The sequence below is a fragment of the Panthera leo genome, chromosome C2 (genome assembly GCF_018350215.1).
Source record: "Panthera leo isolate Ple1 chromosome C2, P.leo_Ple1_pat1.1, whole genome shotgun sequence".
Lineage (NCBI taxonomy): Eukaryota > Metazoa > Chordata > Mammalia > Carnivora > Felidae > Panthera > Panthera leo.
The window spans coordinates 19,486,067-19,509,866 of NC_056687.1; positions in this window are offsets into that span (position 1 = coordinate 19,486,067).

Here is a 23,800-nt window from a genome sequence, read left to right on the forward strand (position 1 = left end):
GTTGTTATTTTTTAATAATTCGTAATGGTTTCACTGGGGAATGAGCCCTGGAGCTCCTCACATTGTCATGCTGGAAGTCTTCTCTCACCCTCTATTTTAAAGACCTTTGTGATTGCATTGTGCCCCCCTAGATAATTCAAAATAATCTTCCAGAATAATCAGCTGAGAAGCCAATCTGTAACCTGAAGTTCCCCCTTGCCACACAATCTAACTTATTCACAGGTTCTGGAGGTGAAGAAGTGGACATCCTTAGGTGGCCATTTTTCTACAGTGACCTTGACACTTCAAAAAGTAGTGCTGATCTGTATTGACCCTATCCTCAAAACGGAATGCTCTCTTCCAACTTGACTTAAAGCATGACCAAAAGGGTTGGTAAAGATGAACATAAACATGCTTTTCTTGGGCACCTGAGTGGCTCTGTTGGTTAAGCGTCCAACTTAGGCTCATGTCTTGATTTCCCAGTTCGGGAATTTGAGCCCCATGTCTGGCATTGTGCTGACAACTCAGAGCCTAGAGCCTGCTTTGGATTCTGCATCTCTCTCTCTCTCTCTGCCCCTCCCATGCTCCTGTTCTCTCTCTCAAAAAAATAAATGAAAAAAAACATTAAAAATATTTAACCATACTTTTCTCTCCTTGTATTAAACGGGGCATACTCTTCTGCCATTGTGTTAAGTGATAGGGCTGCTGAGCATATTCATATGCCCCATGTCAAGCAGTACTGAAAATAAGTAAACATAACTTAGGTATTTGTTCATAGGAACGCTCATGTTTTTATGGCCATACTATTTAATTAATAGCTAATCAAGACCCAGAGCTTATCAAAATTCCTTTGAAGACTCATTCCCACCCTACTCAAAACCATTAATTCTTAAACTCTTCCCAAATTCAACCAGTTTCCTGCTTCAAAAGACCCATTTAAAAATCATCCAGCCCAGACCAAAGAATCCTAAACCTCTCCCTCCCAAACTTACAATGGTTGTTGACATTACTAAGGCTCAGCTCAGTCAAGGAGTGTGTGTGTGTGTGTGTGTGTGTGTGTGTGTGATCAATACTGCAAGCAGTTTCAAACACTAAACTGCTTCATCATCTTAATTTTTCTGATGACTATCTTTTGGGAAGTTAATAGTTGATAATGGAATCAAGTATAAACAAGATATTGGCTATGGAAACTGTTGAACGTTAGGAAGAAATGAAATATCTGTGAAATAGTACTTTATTTACTTTTGCATATTTGTGTGAACTGTCTCTAAAACAATGAAATTGGAAGCATAGAAATGATGTTGCAGTTGTTCAACTAGAAAGTATTATAAAGTGGAAAAACTAGGGCTTCAGAGAAACACTAAGAAAAGCACAGACTGAGACTGGGTTTTTTCTTTTTTTTCTCATGTGGAATTTCTATGGAAACTATGAGATGTAAACCATGTATGGTTTGTTTCTTTGTTTTGTTTTACTACTTATTTTGTTTTTCTATTCTAGCCATCTCCATGGTATGTTAACAGAGGTGAAATATATATTTTTTCTTTATTACCATCATAAGGAAAGATAAATAATTCTTTTTTTTTTATTTTTTTAATGTTTTATTTTTATTTTTGAGACAGAGAGAGAGAGAGAAAGAGAGAGAGAGAGAGAGAGCAAGCAGGGGAGGGCAGAGAGAGAGGGAGACACAGAATCCAAAGCAAGTTCCAGGCTCTGAGCCATCAGCACAGAGGCAGACATGGGCTTGAACCCACAAACTGTGAGATCATGACCTGAGCTGAAGTCAGACGCTTAACTGACTGAGCCACCCAGGCTCCCCGATAAAGTAAATAATTCTTGATTTTTGTAAAGGGTTTCTACTAATTACTAAAATTAATATTTTCTGAAGTAACACTACATTATGGTTGAGGACTGAGTCAAAGTGAGTATAAAGGATATAGATCCTTAGCTTTACTGAACAGGGATAGATCTGGATACTAATAAACAATAGTTTTGGGGCGCCTGGGTGGCTCAGTCGGTTGAGCGCCGACTTCGGCCCAGGTCACGATCTCGCGGTCCGTGAGTTCGAACCCCGCATCGGGCCCCTGTGCTGACAGCTCAGAGCCCGGAGCCTGTTTCAATTCTGTGTCTCCCTCTCTCTGACCCTCCTCCATTCATGCTCTGTCTCTCTCTGTCTCAAAAATAAATAAACGTTAAAAAAAATTTTTAATAAACAATAGTTTTCAACCCTAGCTCTCAGTTGGGAATCACCTGTTGAAGCCACATCTCTTAGTGTTAGGCCTTAGTTTCTCCACAATGATTCTGATGCACAGTGATAATTTAGCGGTATTTATAATACATCTACTATATACTACATTTGGGGAAATAGAGATTCTGGAGATTATGTTCTCACTCAAGGTTATCAGACCAGTAAGTGGTGATTGTGAAATTATAACTTAGGATTTCTGATGTCAAAGAATCCTGAATAGATAAATCGTACAAATAAAACTGGTACTATAATCTATGCCTCCAGACATCTTATATTACTAGTTAATATTCTAGGTCACAGCTGTCATACCCAGGTTAACTTGTTAACCTTAATCTATTCTGATTCTTTTGTATCCGAGGTCATGAAACTAATGGCCTGTGGGCAAAATTGAGCCTGCGATGTTTTAAATATGGCCTGTGAGCTATGAGCTGTTTTTGCATTTTTGAAGTTGTTGAAAAAAATTTAAGAAGAAGAATATGTGTGTATATGATATGTGTAATTAAAGTTGTGTTCATAAAGTTTTGTTACGTACAGCTTTCCTGTTTCCGTGTTGTCTGTGGCTGCTTTCATTTCACAGTGGTGGAGTTGAGTAATGGTGACAGAGACCATATATGGTCCACAAAGGAGGACATATTTCTTATCTGGCCTGTTACAAAAAAGGTTTGCCAACATTTGCTTTTCAACAAAGAGTTAAAAGTTCTGCATCAGAGCAAATTAGTGTGTGTGTGTGTGTGTGTGTGTGTGTGTGTGTGTGTGTCAAATTATGCAGCATATGGAGCAGTCGAATGCATTCTTAGGCATGCTCTTCTGTATTCCTTTAATGCCACTCATTATTCTGTTTGACTTTAATTGTGTTCTTGGGTTGATATGTTAAAGATTAACGATGCACTTATCCTAAATCAAGATTCACAGAGATGTGAAGATACAGCAGGGAGTAGGAGGCATAATAGTTAAAGATTTTACTCTTTTTCCTCTAGAGAAATCCTAAAAATTCTTTGTGTAGGGAATGTAAGTAGTTATAGCAAATTTCCCAGAGGATGCCCAGCTCTGCCATTTTCTCATCATAAAGCTGCCAGAACACCTATGCTGTGCTACTTGGAAAATTATGACAAGCTAATGTGCAATGTCAGTCATTTTAGGTTTAATTGAGCAATGAGTATAGGTAATGTTTGCATATGCCTCCAGCTGAAAACAAAAGTTAAAAACCGTGCTTAATGAGCTGTTAGTGACTGTCACAAGATCTGGGTCCCCAAAGCACAATATTATTTAGTAATAGGTAGAAACTATTGAAGGGCTCCCAGTGCAAACGTAACTACCACATAATCAACCTTTGCCGTGGTTAACATGCTATGGGATGGTGAAAAGAGGTTCCCGTAGATGAAATGGACAGAAGTTAACTTGTTGCCCATTGGGATTGAAATAACAGTGATGACAACAGTAACAACAATAGGATAAGCAGTAGCAGCAGCAAACATATCCCTCCACTGTTACATACTTTATGTTTTAAATCACTGAAATCCTCACAGTGGCCCTACGAGGTAGATACCATCACACTGTGCCTTGTACATTATACATGGTGCTGTATGGATGGGAAAAACAAAGCATGAAAAGCTAAGTAGCTTGGCCAAGTTCACATAACTAGGAAATGGAAGAATTTGATTTGAAATCAGGCAATCTGGCTGCAGTCTTTGCTCTTATTTTCTTTTAATGTTTTCATTTATTTTTGAGGGGGAGAGAGAGAGAGAGAGAGAGCACGAGCGAGCATGAGTGGAGGATGGGCAGAGAGAGAGAGAGAGACGGAATCGGAAGCAGGCTCCAGGCTCCAGTTCACAAAATGTGAGATCATGACCTGAGCTGAAGTCGGATGCTCAACCGACTGAGCCACCCAGGCGCCCCTGCAGTGTTTGCTCTTAAGTAGCATCTTTTCCTGCTTGTTCAAAGTATAGTTTGTACAGCATTTAAATTAAACAATAGAATTCTATTTTAGAAAAAAAAAAAATTGAAATTCAAGTCCTGACCGTTTTGTTCAAGGGATTTGAAAACACATGCACACAGATTGGAGAGATGTAGATAGATATATTTATTCTGGCTTTCTTAACCGAAGAACAGGAAATCTATTTGCTAATATTATGGGAGACCGAGATGACTTCTCTGGACATGGGCTGTGATGTATTCTTTAATTTTTAATCCCCCTCATCCTGATACAGCACGTAGTATACACAGGTGATGTTCCATAAAAGCTGAATGATGATTGATGCTGAATGAGTGAACTAATGTTTGGAAAATACTGTATGGTTTCCATATGTTCTGCCATATGAGCAGATGTTCATGAGGATTAGGAAGAAGTGACTTTTTTTTTCCCTGATTGTTTCCTGTCATGAGGACTGTTCTTAATAAATTTGGGAATTCTAGAAGACTTCCTAGACATGATCTGCAGACCAGGAATGGTAAAGTAGTTTCCTCCACAGGCTTCAGTTGAGTGTGCCAATATTGTTGAGGAGAATAGAACACTCTAAATCTATTTTAAAATTGTTGCTTTTCCCCGTGGTTTATTAAAAAAAATGGCTACCTTTTCTCCCTGCCACCCTAAAGCATAAAGGGATTTTTCTCTGACGTTAATCGTGACAACCTGATAGGGCTCCTGGAGGTATAAAACTTACGAAAGTGTGGGGGTCCTCATGAATGGGCCCCAACAGTTTTGAACTCTAGCGCACATTGAATCACTAGCAATTTGTTAATTACAATTCAAGCCTTCCTGTAAGTTACCGGCTTGCAGTAAGCTCTGATTCTCTGTATTTGCCTCTCTCCAGTTTTTCAGGGTAGCAGTGTGTCCGTGACCTCTATATTACAATGGGTCTAAGAAGGTTGCAGGTTTTCAGTGTGTTGAATTTTTACTTGGGGTGGGACAGAAGTAGACACCACCTCTCCTTCACTCTTTCTTTGTTTTTGTTTGCTTGTTTCAAGTTTTTTAGTTAAATTCTAGTTGCTTAACATATTGGTATGACATTAGTTTCAGGAGTAGCATTTAGGACTTCATGACTTCCATATAGCACCCGGTGCTCATCATAAGTGCACTCAATCCCCCACCCCCTATTTAACCCATCCCTCCACCTCCCGCCCCCCTCTGGTAAGAGTCAGTTTGTTCTCTATAGTTAAGACTCTATTTTACAGTAGACTTACTCTGCCTACATTCACATGGAGTTCCAATATATATTTTTGACCTATACATATAATTGGCATTTTAAAATATCAGTATGTATTAATAAACTATTTCGATATATTCCCAATGATTTTTTTTTCTAGTTTAGACATTAAGAAAACTTTCAATTAACAATCTTAACTTAGACTCAAATTAAGTGTTTGAATTGTGGAACATTTACATTTTTTTATTTGGCTATCATCAGAAAAGTGTTCTCTTCTCTTGAAGTATCTTTTATTTAATTTCTACACAACTCACAAATACAGGCATACCTCCTTTGTGCCTCCTCTTGTTGTACTTGGTGGATAATGTGTTGTTTACAAATTGAATGTGTGTTGTAACTCTGTTGAGCAGGTCAACTGGCACCGTTTTTTCCGGGATCGTTTGCTCCCATGGTGTCTCTGTGTCACATTTTGATGATTCTCACATTTCAAACTTTTTCATTGTCATTATTATGTTTGTTATGGCGATCTGTGATCAGTGACTATAACTCACCGAAGTCAGATGATGGTTAGTATTTTTTAGCAACTAAGTATTTTTTTCAATTGAGGTATGTCCATTGTTGTTTTAGACATAATGTTATTGCACACTGAGGGCACTACAGTATAGTGTAAATATAACCTTTATGTGCACGGGGAAACCAAAAAATTCATTTGACTCATCTTGTTGTGATATTAACTTTATTGTAGTGGTCTGGAACCAAGCCTGCACTATCTCTGAGGTTTGCCTGCATTTTGTCCCAATATATATAATAATTATTAATTAAATGTACATATTATATATATTATTGTTAATATGTGTATATATACATATATTACTAGTTAATACGTATATGTGTGTGTATATATATATATATATATATACACATTTAACGTATATATGTATGTGTATGCATACGTTTATGTGTATGGGTTCTTCATTACTTTTTCTTCCATTGCTTTCTCTCATTTTCACTTTTTAAAAAAAAATTTTTTTAACGTTTATTTATTTTTGAGACAGAGAGAGACAGAGCATGAATAGGGGAGGGGCAGAGAGAGAGGGAGACACAGAATCCGAAACAGGCTCCAGGCTCTGAGCCATCAGCACAGAGCCCGACGCGGGGCTCAAACTCACGGACCGTGAGATCATGACCTGAGCCGAAGCCGGACGCTTAACTGACTGAGCCACCCAGGTGCCCCTCTCATTTTCACTTTAAGTATGTTATAATAGTATCATGAGTAACTACTCCAAATAAAAATTTTAACTAATGAAGTCAGTAAGACTTAGTTGCAAAGGCTGGTCATTCCTCTTTTAGCTATCTGAGCTTCTTCAAAGCTTCTTTGAATTTAAGTTTTGTTTTTTTTTGTTTTTTTTTGTTTTTTTTTTTTATCTCTTAGACAAAGCTTGCCATATGTATTTGGCTGAGTTGCCGGGAATTAGAAATAATGTATGCAAAGTCACTACCCACAATACCTGTCATGTTGCAAATAAATAGAAGTGCAGCAATGATACATTATTGTACAAGTATATTTTATTTGTACATCATCCAAGTATTATCCTCCAAGACTATTAATTGTTAGAAACAAAGGTTCGAGTGAAAAAGTTCACCGTAAAATTGAATGCATTTATTTTCATCTTAATGGACCTGCCATGTCTTAGGCATAATCCTTTCCCTGTTCAGTTTAATACAATGTAAACAACATTCACCTCATGGTAATGGTGAACATTGGTTTATTGCCAAAAAGGTTTTTCTTCCCTGAAAATATGTAGGATATGAGGCCTTCACCCTTCTAATGAATCAGCAAATGTTTCACTCTTAGCCTAGTTGGAAAACCACAGAAACAGCTATGAAATAATAAGAGAAGAACTGAGCCAGATGTGAAACAGGTTTATGTAAGAGAAAAATTAATGTTTTATTTCCTGAATGTTAAAAATGTTAAGCACATACCATATTTTGGTTTTTTAAAACATGTTTTGAAAAAGCAAAATACCTTTTCAAACTGGGAAAGCTGTTATCCAAAAACAAATAGGCTAATAGGCTGGAAGGTTTGTAAGGTAATTGGATCCAAAACTGTTGTCACTTAAGATGGGCTCAAAGTCCCAAGGTTGCACATTGTCAAGTAAATTGGCAGAGCTCTTGCAGCAAGGGGGTTTGAGGACCTATAGCAAGCAGGTCTCTGCAGTTTCAAGTTGCAGTGTTGAGGCTCAAATCATCTCATTTTCTGAGACTCTTTCATTGAATCAGGAAGATTTTAGTGTAGTATTTACAACTAAAGATAATTTTGTAGGGGCCCCTGGGTGGCTCAGTCGGTTAAGCGTCCGACTTCGGCTCAGGTCACGATCTCGCCGTCCTTGAGTTCGAGCCCCGCGTCCGGCTCTGGGCTGATGGCTCAGAGCCTGGAGCCTGCTTCCGATTCTGTGTCTCCCTCTCTCTCTGGCCCTCCCCCGTTCATGCTCTGTCTCTCTCTGTCTCAAAAATAAATAAACTTAAAAAAAAAAAAAAGATAATTTTGTATATTTTAACGTGGCAGAGAAATAAAGACTGCCATAAAATGGTTTCTTTATTTTTTCTCTCTTGTCTCAGAACAAGTGCCCATATCTAAGCTGTATCTTCTTCGGGCAGCAAAGTTTCCACCCGCTGCTGCTCCTCCTGCATCATTACTGTCCTTACCTCCCACTCCTGAAGTCCCGCTTCACCTCTCCTGGTGGCTTAGCCTTTATCTTTCAGATTTCGTAGAGGCAAGTCTTTGGGGTGACAGTAATAGAAGTAAGGTGGCAAGCAAGTCCCAACATCAAATGGGACAGACATTCATCTCAATATTGTAATTTGTTTCTAGTAGTGCTTTGAATGCCTTTGATCTCTTTCCTGAATCATCAAACTCTCTGTATTAAAGGAAACAAAACACCAATTCAACTGCTCATCCAATCGGAGCCTTAAAAGTATTCCTTTTAGTTGTTCATACAGTCATTTCAGGGATGATATAGTCATGATTCTGAGCAGATACTTCCTCATAACGAGACAGATTGTAGTGCTAACACTTTATGGGATGAATCTAATCTGCCATCCTCCAGGTTATACCCCATGATTTGGTTCAACGCTTCAGGCTGAAGCAGAACAAATTCTTCATTTATTCTTCACGCACGCAGCAGGTATTTACTAAACACCATTCGGTACTGGTTTATGTATTAGTAATGAACAGCAAACAAAATAAATTCCTACTTTGGTGGGCCTCACGTTTTAGCAAATTAAAAAAAATAAACAACAACAACGAAAGAAAAACATATACCATATTAGGTGGAAATAAGTGTTAAGTGAGGAAATGCAATCATAGAGGGGGCTAGACTGTGTGTGTGTGTGTGTGTGTGTGTGTGTGTGTACAAGAGTTAGCAATATAAATAGGCTGCATATAGAAACCTCCCTGAGAAAGTGATTTTCCATGACCAAGATAAGGAGAACCACATCCATTTGTGCGGAACTATTTCCAGGCAAAAGGAACAGCATAACCAAGGCCCCAAAGAGGTTGCTCCATGGCAGTTTGTGAACTGTTTAAGGATCACTGGTAAGTCACTGAAAACTTCCTTTAGTTGAAAAGTGCATTGTTTTCCTTCATTTCATAGATAAAATAGTTTAGACAACATTTAATGATACAGTAGCTTTTCTTCTGGAACATTCTCTTTTGTGCCCATCATCTTTTTTAGCATTTGCGTAGGATAATACTAAATATTCAGTCCTACCTTTTCAGGAATGACTGGAATGAATGATTATATTTCTAGTACTTTTTTTTTTTTTTTTAAGTATAGTTCTGACACGAATACAAAGAACACTTTGTGGGCTATTTGTTTGTCTTTTATATTAGTTCTATACACTTTCGCTCACTCTTATTCTCCTTTTTTCCCACCTTTCCATCCCACAAAGAACCACTTAACTACAGATGCTTATTAAAAATTTAATAATTGGGGTGCCTGGGTGACTCAATCGTTTGAGCGTCTGACTTTGGCTCAGGTCATGATATCTCAGTCTGGGAGTTTGAGCCCCGCGTCGGGCTCAGTATCTTTCTGATTTGGTACCTTCTTTATCAGAACTGGAATTGCTAAATAACAAATTGCTAAATTATAACAAATCTCTGTTAAGTGTCATCATTTTGTCATTTTTTCTCTAAAAGTCAAAGTGATAAAAATCAGTGAAGCATCGGTAAATGACCTTAGTCTTCACCTTCTTTAACAGTATAAATCTCCCCTAGACTTTGGATACTCATTATAAATCATGCCAATCAATAATATCTGTTATAAATAGAGTAAAAATATAATTTTTCACACATATGTGAATTTTTGAAAGTGACCATGGGCATTATTAAAAGTTAAATCATGAAAACTGGTATGAAGCAGACCTCTTTAAAGTAAAACTCATGTTTACTCTACTTGTATATTACACTTAATAAAATCCCATAATGCCCAACAAATCATGTTCTAGAATCACAGAGAATGAGGTTTGTATTTCAATGTTTATGATACGGCTGTAGGACCTAAGGGAAATCATTTAACCTCTTTAAACTCCATTCTCTATATTTGGGGAGTGTAACTATCTACTGTATTTATTTACCAAGATTGCCATGAAGATTCGTTGAGATTGTATATTAAATTGTTTAGCTTAGGGGTTATGCATATTAAGCATTCGAAAAATAGAAGCACAAAATCTTTGTGTCTTCTTCAATTTCTTTCATTAGTGTTCTACGGTTTTCAGAGTACAGATTTTTTACCTCTTTGGTTAGGTTTATTCCTAGCTATCTTATCAGTTTGGGTGCAATTGTAAATGGGATTGATTCCTTGATCTCTCTTTCAGCTGGTTCATTATTGGTGCATAGAAATGCAACAGATATCTGTAAGTTGATTTTGTATCCTGCAACTTTGCTGAATTCATGTATCAGTTCTACCAACTTTTTGGTGGAATCTTTTGGGTTTTTTACATTTAGTATCATGTTATCTGCAACTAGGGAAAGTTTTACTTCTTCCCTGCCGATTTGGATGCCTTTTATTTCTTTTTGTTGTCTGACTGCTGTGGCTAGGACTTCCACTACTGTGTTAAATAACAATAGTGAGAGTAGACATCCCTGTCTCATTCCATGATCGTGGATTGGAGGAACAAATGTTGTTAAAATGTCTATACTACTCAAAGCAATTTACACATTTAATACAATCCCTATCAGAATACCACCAGCATTTTTCGCAGATCTAAAACAAACAATCCTAAAATTGGTATGGAACCATGGAAGGCTCTGAATGGCCAAAGCAATGTGGATAAAGAAAAGTAAACCTGGAGGCATCACAATTCCAGACTTCAAGCTATATTACAAAGCTATAATCATCAAGACAGTATGGTACTGGCACAAAATCAGACATATAGATCAATGGAACACAATAGAGAACCCAGAAATGGACCCACAATATATGGCCAACTAATCTTCAGCAAAGCAGGAAAGAATATCCAATGGGGGAAAAAAGGCAACGAATGATGTTGGGAAAACTGGACAGAGACATGCAGAAGAATGAAACTGGACTGCTTTCCTACATACGAGTGTCAACTATGGAAAACTGAGACGTAGAGATGTTAAGAAGCCTACCTAAGGTCACCTAACAAATAATTGGCAAAGCACAACTAAACATAGTCAGTTTGGCATCTTAACATTTAGGATATACTCTCAATATGAATATAAATAAAAATGAATTATACAGCAAATTTAGAAACAGACAAATACATGCTGTAATTTTTTTTAAATTGGTTTCTATTTTCAGTGAAAACGGAGTAATAGAAATTAAATTTATTTCAAGTCTCAAAAAAACCCCTAGAAAATTGGACAAAATATATGGAAATAACCACTTAAGCATATTTTAGAGTAGGCAACAGGCACTATGAGGAAGTGATTCTTGACTAAAGCAATGACAAATAGAGTGAACCCCTATTATTACTCTACTTATTGCTTTGGTAGTGTTTCTAGACTTAAAAACGGAGTGTGGGGGTCAATCAGAGCATGGAATTCCTGATAAGTTAAGGAGGCAAAGCTTAGAGTTTGCAAGAACAAAGTGGTTAACATTTACTCAGCACAAAATGCTAGAGAGGAGAGATTGACAGATAGTGAGAACTGCATATTTGTAAAAGGGTACCTCTCATTTTTGTCTGCACACTAAACTTTGCATGCATGAGAGGGCACTATCTGAAGTCAGGGAAAGAAGTATTAAAAAGGAATGTGTGTGCAGTAATGCACCCCGCAAACAACTGGGAAAAGTTAGTGTTTCAACCAACCAAAGTGGAAAGACTTAGTAATACAAAAGGCATATTGTATAGTGCTCAAAGGAGTATTGCATTAGTAATAAGGACAAATTATCTCTATACTAAGTGCTTGTCTTGAGCATCCTAACAAACCTGAGAAGCAAGTCTTTGAAGGATCAAACTGATCCCAAGTATCTTAACTGTGTCCCCAAACAAAGCCCAGCAATATTTAAAGGACCACACAAAGCACCCAATAAGCAAAAACATAAAATCCGCAACGTCTAACGTCCAAAGAAAACTAACAACCACGAAACAGAGCAGAAAAATGCAATTGATAACCAGGAAAAAAGTCAACAAATGGAAGCAGATCCAGAAATGACAAATATTATAGAAGTAGAAGTAAAGAACATTAAAACATCTGTTATAAGAATCATTCACTTTCAAGATGGTGAGTAACAAAAAATGGAAGGTGTAGAATGAATGAAATTAAATTTCTGGAGATGAAATATCTACCTGAATGAAAATACATTGGAAGATATTAACAGGAGATTAGAAACTTCAGAATAAAAGATCAATGAATATAAATGTCATAGACTCTGGGTCTGTAGTTCCCTCTTGTCCAGCAAGAGAGCGGACACAGGATTAAAATGTGAGAGAGGCTAATGTCTGGGAGGAGACAAGAACCCCGAATAAGGGTCTTTGCTCTGTTTTTATTAAGATCAGAAGGCTACAAGCGTGGTGGACGTGCGCAAAGAGACAATGAAACTGTGAACATTAACTCATGGGCGTGAGGGAAAGGGGGTTTTGAAAATATGCTGTGTTAGGGGTCAATACAAAACAAAATCCTGGCACTGGGAGGAAGGTTGTTTATAGCAGTCATGAGGCACAGTTCTGTTTACCTAAACTTGCCTAGGGGACAAGAAAGACAGAGCTTGCTACCTCAGGGTCAACATGGCACCTTTCGTTTGCTAATTAGCTCCGCTCTGGGCAACTTCGCCCTGCTGGGCTCTAAAGTTCTGTTTTTCTGTTTTTGTCCTTCCTTCCCGTGAAAGCAGCTTTCTGCTATTGTACTAAGTTGGGGGCATTTCTGCCCCGAATACCTAATCTTGTTTACCTCATTTTTGATGCGTTCATTCTGAGGCTTTCCTAGTCCTATACCTTTGTCCTATCCTGGGGGCCTTTGCCCTGTTTACCTAATTTTGTTTACCCAAACTTGGGTGTGTTCATCCTGTGGCTTTCTAGTTCTTTATGCCTTGTTAACCCATCAGTGCAAGGTCAGGGAATTCCTAAGCTTATTCCCCACATATAAATACATAGAAACAGAGCCTAACTGAAACACAGAAGGAGAAAACTGAAATAAAAATATTAGCAGAGGAACTACATATGAACAGGGTACTAATTGTGATCTTTAGAACAATATCAATCAGCCTAGAACACTCAGAACTGGAATTACCAGAAAGGATATGGACAAAAAGTTATTTGAGAAAAAAGGGGTGTAATTTTCCACACTTAATGAAAAATATAAACAGAAAACCCAAAAAGTTAAAAAAAATCACAGAGAACATAAAGAAAACTATAAGGCATGTAAGAATAAAATTGCTGGAAGCTGCTAATAAAAATAATATCTTTGAACACAAAGCCAGAGAAAAAGGCATATTGGAACAAAGATAAGAGTAGCTACCATTTTCCCATCAGGAACAAAGCAAGCCGAAAGACGGTAAAGTGATATCTTTAAAATACCGGGGGAATAAAAAACAACTATCAATTTAGAAGTGTAATCCACAAAATGTCTTTCAGAAAACAAGGAAAAATAAAGATTTTTTTCAGGAAAAAAAATGGCTGAGATAATTCACTGCCAGCAGACATGTGTTACAAGAAATGTTAAATAAAGTTCTTAAGGCAGAAGAAAAATGATGTCAAAGTAATTTAGATCTACACAATGAAACACACTAAAAATTATTACTATGTAGGTAAATATATACAAATTTTATTTTATAGTTGTTTTTTCCAAATAAATGACTATTTAAAGCTAAAGTATTAGCAATATGTCGCAGGGTTTATAAAATTTAATGAAAATTGTGACAGCCATAGGGAGAAGTTTAAGGGAGAGGGATTGTATTGTTTTAAGAAGTCAATAATATTTATAAAGTGGTATTATATTGTTTTGAGGATAGAGTATAAGATAGTATGCATATATTCTAAACCCTAGATAAACAACTCAAGCAAAAGTTAGAGGTGCTAAACCAAGTGGAATCATACAAAAATACTTAGGGTACTGAAAGGAAAGTGGGAAAAATCATTAAAGAAATTATTTGACAGGTGTAAAACAAATAGCAAAATCACATTGAATGCAAATAATGCAAACATGCCAACTGAAAGGCAGAAATGTCAGATTGGGTTAAAAAAAAAAAGCTCACTTTCAAGAAATCCACTTTGAATAGAAAGTAACCAATAGGTTAAAAATCACAGGCCAGAAAATTATCAACTAAAAGTAAGCTTGAGTAGCTATATTAATAGAGAAAGGAATCTTAGAATAAGGGATATTAACATGGATAAAATGAGATCTATCTTAATGATAAAATGTCAGTTCACCAAAAAGACATAAGAATCCTAAATGTATACACATACTTACTAACAGAGCTTCAAAATTGTGAAACAAAAGGTGAAAGCATAACAAAGAAATAGGTAAATTCGAAATTATAGTTAGATATTTCAATGGTCCTCCCTCAGCAACTGATATTATGAGTAGACAAAAAAAAATGTATAGAGAAGATGTACAAATAACACTGTCAACCAACCTGACCTAGCTGATATTAATAGAACACACAGCAATGGCAGAATACACACACTTTTCAAGTATGCCCAGAAAAGTCATTAAGATAAACCATATTTTGTCTCATAAAATGTCTCAATAAATTTAAAAGGATTCAGATAAAAACAAAGTGTGTTGTCTAAACACAACAGCATTGAAACAGAAATAAATAACAGAAAGCTCTTTGCAAAATCTCCACATATTTGGAAATCAAACAAGACAATTCAAATAACTGATGAGTCAAAGAAGAAATCACAAGGAAATTCTAATATTTGAACTGATGGATGATAAAAATGCATAATATTAAATAAATATTACAGTCTCCCACTTATGGAAATAGAAAAAGGACAAATTAAACTCAAACAGAGGGAAAAAAATGATAAAAGAGCAAAATTTTTCTTTTTTTTTTTTTAGTTTCAACTTTTTATTTAAATTATGGTTGTCATGTAGGGTAATATTAATTTCAGGTGTAGAATTTAGTGATTCATCACTTACATACAGAACCCAGTGCTCATCACAAGTGCCCCCCTTAATCCCCATCACCCATTTAGCCTATCCCCCACCCATCTCCTCTCCAGCAACCTTCAGTTTGTTCTCTATAGTTAAGAGTCTCTTATGGTTTTCTTCCTTCTCTTTATTTTCCCATTCCCCTATGATCATCTGTTTTGTTTCTTCAATTCCACATATGAGTGAAATCATATGGTATTTGTCTTTTTCTGACCGATTTATTTCGGTAAGTAAATATACTTAGCATAATACACTCTAGCTCCATTCACATCATAGCAAATGGCAAGATTTCATTCTGTCTGATGGCTGAGTGATATTCCATTGTATATATATGCTATCTTTCCTTTATCCATTCATTGTCGATGGACACTTGGGTTTTTTTCGTAGTCTAGCTATAGTTGATAATGCTTCTATAAACATTAGGGTGCATGTGCCCCTTCAAATCAGTATTTTTGTATCCTTTGGGTAAATACCTAGTAGTGCAATTGCTGGGCCATAAGGTAGTTCTTTAAATTTTTTTTTTTTTAACATTTATTTATTTTTGAGACAGAGAGAGACAGAGCATGAACAGGGGAGGGGCAGAGAGAGAGGGAGACACAGAATCGGAAACAGGCTCCAGGCTCTGAGCCATCAGCACAAAGCCCGACGCGGGGCTCGAACTCACGGACCGTGAGATCATGACCTGAGCCGAAGTCGGACGCTTAACCGACCGAGCCACCCAGGCGCCCCCATAAAGTAGTTCTATATTTAACTTTTTGAGGAATCCTCATACTGTTTTCCAGAGTGGCTGCACCAGTTTGCATTCCCACCAACAGTGTAAGAGGATTCCCCTCTCTCCACATCCTTGCCAACACCGGTTGTTTCCATGTTGTTTATTTTAAGCCAGGTGTCGGAATATCTCATTGTAGTTTTGATTTGTATTTCCCTGATTATGAGTGATGTTGAGCATCTTTTCATGTGTCTGATCACCATCTGTATGTCTTCTTTGGAAGAATATCAGTTCATGTCTTCTGCCCATTTCTTAAAATGATTGTTTGTTATTTGGTTGTTGAGTTTGATAAATTCTTTATAGACTTTGGAGACTAACCCTTTACTAAATATGTCTTTTGCAAATATCTTCTCCCATCCTAAAGGTTACCTTTAATTTTGTTTATTGTTTCCTTAGCTGTGCAGAAACTTTTTATCTTGATAAAGTCCTAATAGTTCATTTTTGCTTTTGTTCCCTTGCTTCTGGCGATGTGTCTAGTAAGAAGTTGCTATGGCTGATGTCAAAGAGGTTACTGCCTGTGTTATCCTCTAGGATTTTGATGATTTCCTATCTCACATTTAGGTCTTTCATCCATTTTGAATTTATTTTTGTGCATGGTGTAAGACAGTGATTGAGTTTCATTCCTCTGTATGTCACTGTCCAGTTTTCTCAGGATCATTTGTTGAAGAGACTGTTTTTTTCTCCATTGGATTTTCTTTCCTGCTTTGTTGAAGATTAGTTGACATATAATTAGTTGTGGGTCCATTTCTGGGTTTTCTGTTCTTTTGCATTGGTCTCTATGTCTGTTTTTGTGCCAGTACCAGACTGTTTTGATGACTACAGCTTTGTAAAATAGCTTGAAGTACAGAATTGTGATACCTCCAGCTCCGCTTTGGTTTTTCAAGATTGCTTTGACTGTTCAGAGTCTTTTGTGGTTCCATACCAATTTTAGCTTTGTTTGTTCTAGCTCTGTGAAGAATGCCAGTGGTATTTTGATAGGGATTGCATTAAATGTATAGATTGCTTTAGAGAGTACAGACATTTTAACAATATTTGTGCCTCCAATCCATAGCATGGAATGCTTTTCCATATCTTTGTGTCATCTAAAAAAGAGCAAATATTAATGCAATAGAAAGCATTGAAAGAGTAGATAAAAGCAATGAAAGCATAATTTAAGTATTTGGAAAGACGAACACAGTTCCTGAGCCTCCAATCAGACTGCTCAGGAAAAAGTGAGAGAAAACACAGTGCAAATATCAAAAATAAAATAATAGTCATCATCATAGATCTCACAGACACGAGAAAGCTGATAAAGAGATACTGTGGAAAACCACATATTGATCAATTCAACAACCTGAATAAAAAGGACCAATGCCTTAAAGGAGATGCTGCCAAAGTGTTAAGAAGAAAGAATTAGACAAAATAATCTTATAGTTATTAAAAATATTGGATGTTTACTTAAAAATTTCTCATAAAAAAAACTTAGTCCCATATTGATTCAGTGGTGAATGACATCATACTCTTAGGGAAGAAATAATTCTAATTGTCTTTAAATTATTTGAGAAAATAGAAGGGACAACAATTCCTAACTCATTTAAAAATTTTTTTTAATGTTTATTTATTTTTGACAGAGAGAGAGAGAGAGAGAGAGAGAGTGCGTGAGCATGAGTGGGGGAGGGGCAGAGAGAAAGGGAGACACAGAATCCAAAGCAGGCTCCAGGCTCTGAACTGTCAGCACAGAGCCCAATGTGGGGCTCGAGCTCACCCACCTCTAGATCATGACCTGAGCCGAAGTCGGACGCTTAGCTGACTGAGCCACCCAGGCACCCCACTAGCTCATTTTACATAGAGACCAACATTATCTGGATAGCAAGACTTTACAAAACTAAAATAAAAGCACTAAGCCATATTCTTCATTCTTAACAGCATCTTCTCAAATGAAATGAAGCAAAAAGTATATTTTTTAATGAATTTGAAAAAAGGGAATACATCTAAGTGGGATTTATCCAAGGGAAGTAAACTATGCTAAAATTTGAAAATCAAATAATATAATTCACCATACCAACACACTAAGAAAGAAAAACACATCATTTCTATAATTTCAGTGCAAAAACCACTTGATAAAAACCACTTGATAACATTTAAAATCCACTCATGAAAGCAATTCTTAGCATACTAGAAACAGACACATCTTCAACCTGATAAAGGAAAACTAGCAAAATCTTATAGCTAATATATAAATGCGGAACAACTGACTGTTTTCACCTATTTTGTTCTCTCTCACGACTTCTATTCAACACTGTGCTAAAGGAAGGTCATAGAACTGAAATAAGGCAAGAAGAGAAATAAAAAGCCTACAGACTGAAATAAGAATAAAGTAAAATTGTGTTATCTGCAGGAGATATGATCACGTATATAGGTAACCCAGAGAATCTATGAAATTAAATGTGAGTTAGGGAGGTTGTAGTGTACAACTAGGTTATTATACATGCATCAAGATTGCTTCTAAATTTTCACGACAACAAAAAGTGAAAATCGAAATTTAGAAAATCACAGTTCACAATTTCACCAGAAATGTGACAACGTTAGGGTTAAAGTAAACAGAAATTGCTCAAAACCTTTATGTGAGAATCTGCAGAACATTATTGAGAAAAATTAAAGAAAATCTAAGTGAATAGAGAAATAGACGATGTTCAAAGATTAAAAGACTCAATATCGTTAAGATGTCAACTCACCCCAAATTCACTTACAGATTCAAATAAATCCTAATTGAAACAACAACAAACTGATTTTTAAAAATAGAAACTGCCAATCTAAATGCAAAATATTATGGAAACTCAATAGATGTAGAATAACTAGAATTTTGTGTAAAAAAAAAAATCAAAGTTTGAGAACTTAGACTACCTAACTTAAAAATTGTGTTGTATTGGGGCGCCTGGGTGGCGCAGTCGGTTAAGCGTCCGACTTCAGCCAGGTCACGATCTCGCGGTCGGTGAGTTCGAGCCCCGCGTCAGGCTCTGGGCTGACGGCTCGGAGCCTGGAGCCTGTTTCCGATTCTGTGTCTCCCTCTCTCTCTGCCCCTCCCCCGTTCATGCTCTGTCTCTCTCTGTCCCAAAAATAAAATAAAAAACGTTCAAAAAAAAAGAAAAAAAAATTGTGTTGTATTGGCGTAAAAATTGACATATAGATCAATGGAACGGTAAACAGGATCCATAAATTATACGTTCATGTGTACATGTTCAATTGATTTTTAACCCAGATTTTGAGGCAAGATAATGGAAGGAACGGTAACCTCTTCAGTAAGTGGTGCTGGAAGAATTGAATATCAATGTACAAAATATTCAACCTCAAGTCTAACTTAAAACATATACAGAAATTAAAAATAAAATGTCAACCTATGTGTAAGAGATGCATTTACTAACCTCTGGGAAAAGATAGAGGAAAATCTTAGTAAACTTTGGTTAGGTAAAACTTCTTTAAATAGACATGAACAAGTGTAAAAGAAAAAAAAATGATAAATTAGATGTCATCAGAATTTAAGATTTCTTTCTCGTCAAAATACAGTGTGAAACCAATGAAAACACAAAACACAGACTGGGAGAATATATTTGAGAATATATCTGAAAATGAATCTGAATCCAGAATATATCCAGAGCATATACTTAGTGACAATTCAAAAGAAGAGAAAAAATAAGATGATAAAATGGCAAGACTTGACCAGATGTGACACCAAAAAAGACAGAGACAGGATTAATAAATAAGCACGTTAAAAATGCTTGATTTCAGGGCGCCTGGCTGGCTCAGGTGGTAGAACATTCAGCTCTTGATCTCAGGGTAGTGAGTATAAGCCTCTCGTTGGATTTAGGGTCTACTTAAAAAAAATGCTAGGGGTGCCTGGGTGGCTCAGTCGGTTAAGCGTCCAACTTCAGCTCAGGTCATGATGTCACAGTTTGTGACTTTGAGCCCCGTGTTGGGCTCTGTGCTGACTGCTCAGAGCCTGGAGCCTGCTTCAGATTCTGTGTCTCCCTCTCTCTCTGCCCCTCCCCTGCTTGCACTCTGTCTCTGTCTTTGTCTCTGTCTCTGTCTCTCTCAAAAATAAATAAAAATTAAAAAAAAAATGCTTGATATCATTAGTCACCAGGAAAGAGCAAATTAAAACCATGAGTTTGAACTACATACATATTGCAATGATTGATAGCTTTTAAAAGACTAATGTTGGCATGGATGTTCTGAAACATTAAGAAAGGTAAAATGTTATAGGCACTTAGGAAAAAAATGTTAGTTTTTCTAAAGACTAAACATATGCTTACTATATGACTCAGCAATTTCACCCATAAGTGTTTAACCAAGAAAAACAAAAACCTAAACCCACACAATCTTGCGCTTCATTGAATGTTCACACAGTAGCTTTATTCATCACAGGAAAATAAAAAAGAACCCAAATGTCCCTCTGCTGCTGAACAGTTAAATAATTTGTGGTGTATCCATCCAGTGGAATACTCAGAAATAAAAGTAAATGAATGATATAAACATCTACTGGGATGAATGTCAACAGCATTTTGCTGAGTGAAAGAAGCCCAACACAAAAGGTGTCATACCATATAATTTTGTTTATGTAAAAATATTTTTCAAAAGGCAAAATTATTATTTTGGAAAGAACAGAATTTGCCATATCCAGGGAGGTGGGTAAGAACACTGACACCAAAGGGCAAGGAAATAAAATTTGGGTGATAAAAACATTTTGCTAGGGGCTACTGACTTTCTATGTATGATGACTTTAACAGTGAAAATTGGTGAGTTTTAGTGTACTAAAATTATGCCTCAACAAAGCTGATTGAAAAATCTGGGTAAAAGTAATATTAAATATGTGGAGTTGACTAAAGAAATATCTAACAAAAATTATAATAAAATGATAGGTAGAAAATTAACCATTTAAGTGTTTAATCAAATTATTATAACCTCAGAACATCTAATGGAAATGTGAAAGTTTACTCATATTCATGCATAGCGATATGAAGCCATTGGCTAATAAAATAAGCTAAAAGACTAAGAAATACCAGTGACATTGACCTAGATCAATATGTCAGGTTCAAAGGCATCATTTCTTGAATTATAAATAAAACGAATTTGAAAGTGAAGAAAGGAGCTTAAGTAAGAAAGCATTATCAATGGAAAAAAAAACAAATGAAATTATGAATGGTCTTAAAAGAGAATGTATGGGTTTTAATGTGTGTCACTAATTTGAAATGAAAATAGGAACATCACTAATAAGTCACAGGAATGAAAGACACAGCACAGGGAGTATGGTCAGTGATATTGTAATAGAGTTATATGGTGACAGATGGCATCTACACTTGGGGCGAGAATAGCCTAACATATAAAGATGTCGAATCATTATGTTGTACAGCTGAAGTCAATAACATTGGGTGTCAACTACTTTAAAATAGAAAAAATAAATAAAAAAGTAGAAACATCAAGCATTCTGTTCATACTATACATGAAAATGTTATCAAAAACTTGTCAGTTTGACAGATCATTTGAAAATATAGACAAAAATAGGCCAAAAACTGCTGAAAAGCTCTTTGCCACCTAGGCAATATCAAACAAGTAACGCAATTTTAAGAATAGAAGTTTAGGTTATTTTCATATGGGTCTGAAATGATTAAATTAAGATAAATTGGGAGTAGATTACAGGACATTGATAGAAGTATACATGGGGCGCCTGGGTGGCTCAGTCGGTTGGGCGTCCGACTTCGGCTCAGGTCACGATCTCACGGTCTGTGAGTTCGAGCCCTGCATCGGGCTCTGGGCTGATGGCTCGGAGCCTGGAGCCTGCTTCCGATTCTGTGTCTCCCTCTCTCTCTGCCCCTCCCCCGTTCATGCTCTGTCTCTCTCTGTCTCAAAAATAAATAAAACGTTAAAAAAAAATTAAAAAAAAAGAAGTATACATTCACTGGTTTTGCAATATAAAAGTGCCCACTAATGGCTTAAGTTTTTACAGCGGACTCCTTCCTGAAATTTGCACAATGTGAAGTTGCTAAGGTGTAGAAAGGAAGGCTGTACACCGAGGCAGCGAGTGTAGAGGAGACGCAGGATAGAAATTGTCTGAGACCCTCAGAGCTGTCAGGTTCTGCGACAAGTATCCCTAACCACTGTCCAGCACCAGGCGACTTTCAGGAATGCTAATTGGACATACTTGGCCAAGTTGAACAAGATTCCAAAATGAGCTTTTAACGAATGGCTGAATTATCTGGTAAGTAGTTATTGTATGTGAGAGATGAGAATGGAAATGGATGTAATATTTTTGAACAGATTTTTTTTTTCATAATACAACATGGTTTTCAATACGTTTTCTTTCACAATTTTAAAATTTGATCCAATTTCCCCCTAAATGTGTTTATTTTTTTTAATTTTTTTTAACGTTTATTTATTTTTGAGACAGAGAGAGACACAGCATGAACGGGGGAGGGGCAGAGAGAGAGGGAGACACAGAATCTGAAGCAGGCTCCAGGCTCTGAGCCATCAGCCCAGAGCCCGACGAGGGGCTCGAACTCGCGGACCGCGAGATCGTGACCTGAGCTGAAGTCCGACGCTTAACGGACTGAGCCACCCAGGCGCCCCTAAATGTGTTTATTAAAAGAGTAAAGAGAAAAAAAAAATAGAGGCCCACTGGTTTCTGAACTCTGAACTCATTGTTCTTGTACTACATGCACAAAATAAATAACTAATAAATTCTGGGCTTGAAATATTAATTTCAGAAGAAGATTTCATTGAGAGAGACATACGAAGTCAACAACTGGTGTCCTAGACCTTACTGGAATATTAAATAACTAATGAAGTGAAATCTAAACATCTAATTTCCTTGCCATCTAATATTTTGATGTTCATTTTACCATGCCTTGAGAATTCCATGTCAATTCTTCCCCCAAGACTCCACTCTTATTCTTTCCTTGCATGGGTGTCTCTTACCCTTCTCTTATACTTCTCCACCAGATTTTAAGTTCCATGAGGAGAATCAGTATATGTCATTCATTGTTGTATCTTGATGCCTAGGACAGGTATTGGCACATAATAGAGGTTAATTAATGTATGTTGAGTGGAAATGAATACATATACTTTATATTTTATTTATTTATTTTACTTATTTTATTTATTATTTATATTTTATTATAGGTGGATAAAACTGCAGTACTTGAAAGAACAATAAAATATAAAGGATAAAAGCTGATAAACACTGAGGAAACAAAGCCCAAATATTCATGTTCTAGAAATTCATAATCAGATAAGAGGGAAATTCCATACAATAAAATTTTTAATTGTTGACAACAATCAGTCACATAACAAAATTGAGTATGAGTTTTGTGACTTGTCCAGTAACTGTAGCTTTTGCATTAAAGTTTGGGTTGTGTTCTAAGCAAATAATTTTAATGAGTAGGATTTAGACTTATTGGTTTGGTATTCACTAATACAGAACATTTGGTCAAAAAAAGACTGATTATAGTATTGATTTGGACATTTTGAGGAAGAAAACATAATGAGCTAACATGTTAATGTGAAATGACTCTCACTAGATGGCAATTAAATGATCAATAATGTTTTTGCAGAAGCGATTAGAAAATATCTTGATACATGACCAGGACTTATTTCTATTAGGAAAGGCACAGATTATACATTACTCTGTAAAAGATATTTTAGCAAAAATTAATTCATAGCGCTTATGCATTAGGGTTGTAGACAATCCTATAACCTCTACATAGAGTATAATGGAGTTTCCATTTAGTGGCACATTTCCACATTTCTAACGAAAGTGACAAAACAGTCAAAGATATTTGATGTTGAAATACAGCCAAAGGTGACACCATCAGGAAAAGGAATCTGGAAGAACTAGATTAATAGTTAGGAAGAAGGTGAGATAATGGTGTTAAACCTTTTCAACATGGCACCTACAAAGAGAATTCTCTAGCTACCTGATGCGAGAGAACATCTACCTCCCTCCCTAACAGAAGCAAAGCCTCTGAAGAAGGTGACAAATGAGCTACTAACAGCTTTTTTTCCAAGAATTTGGA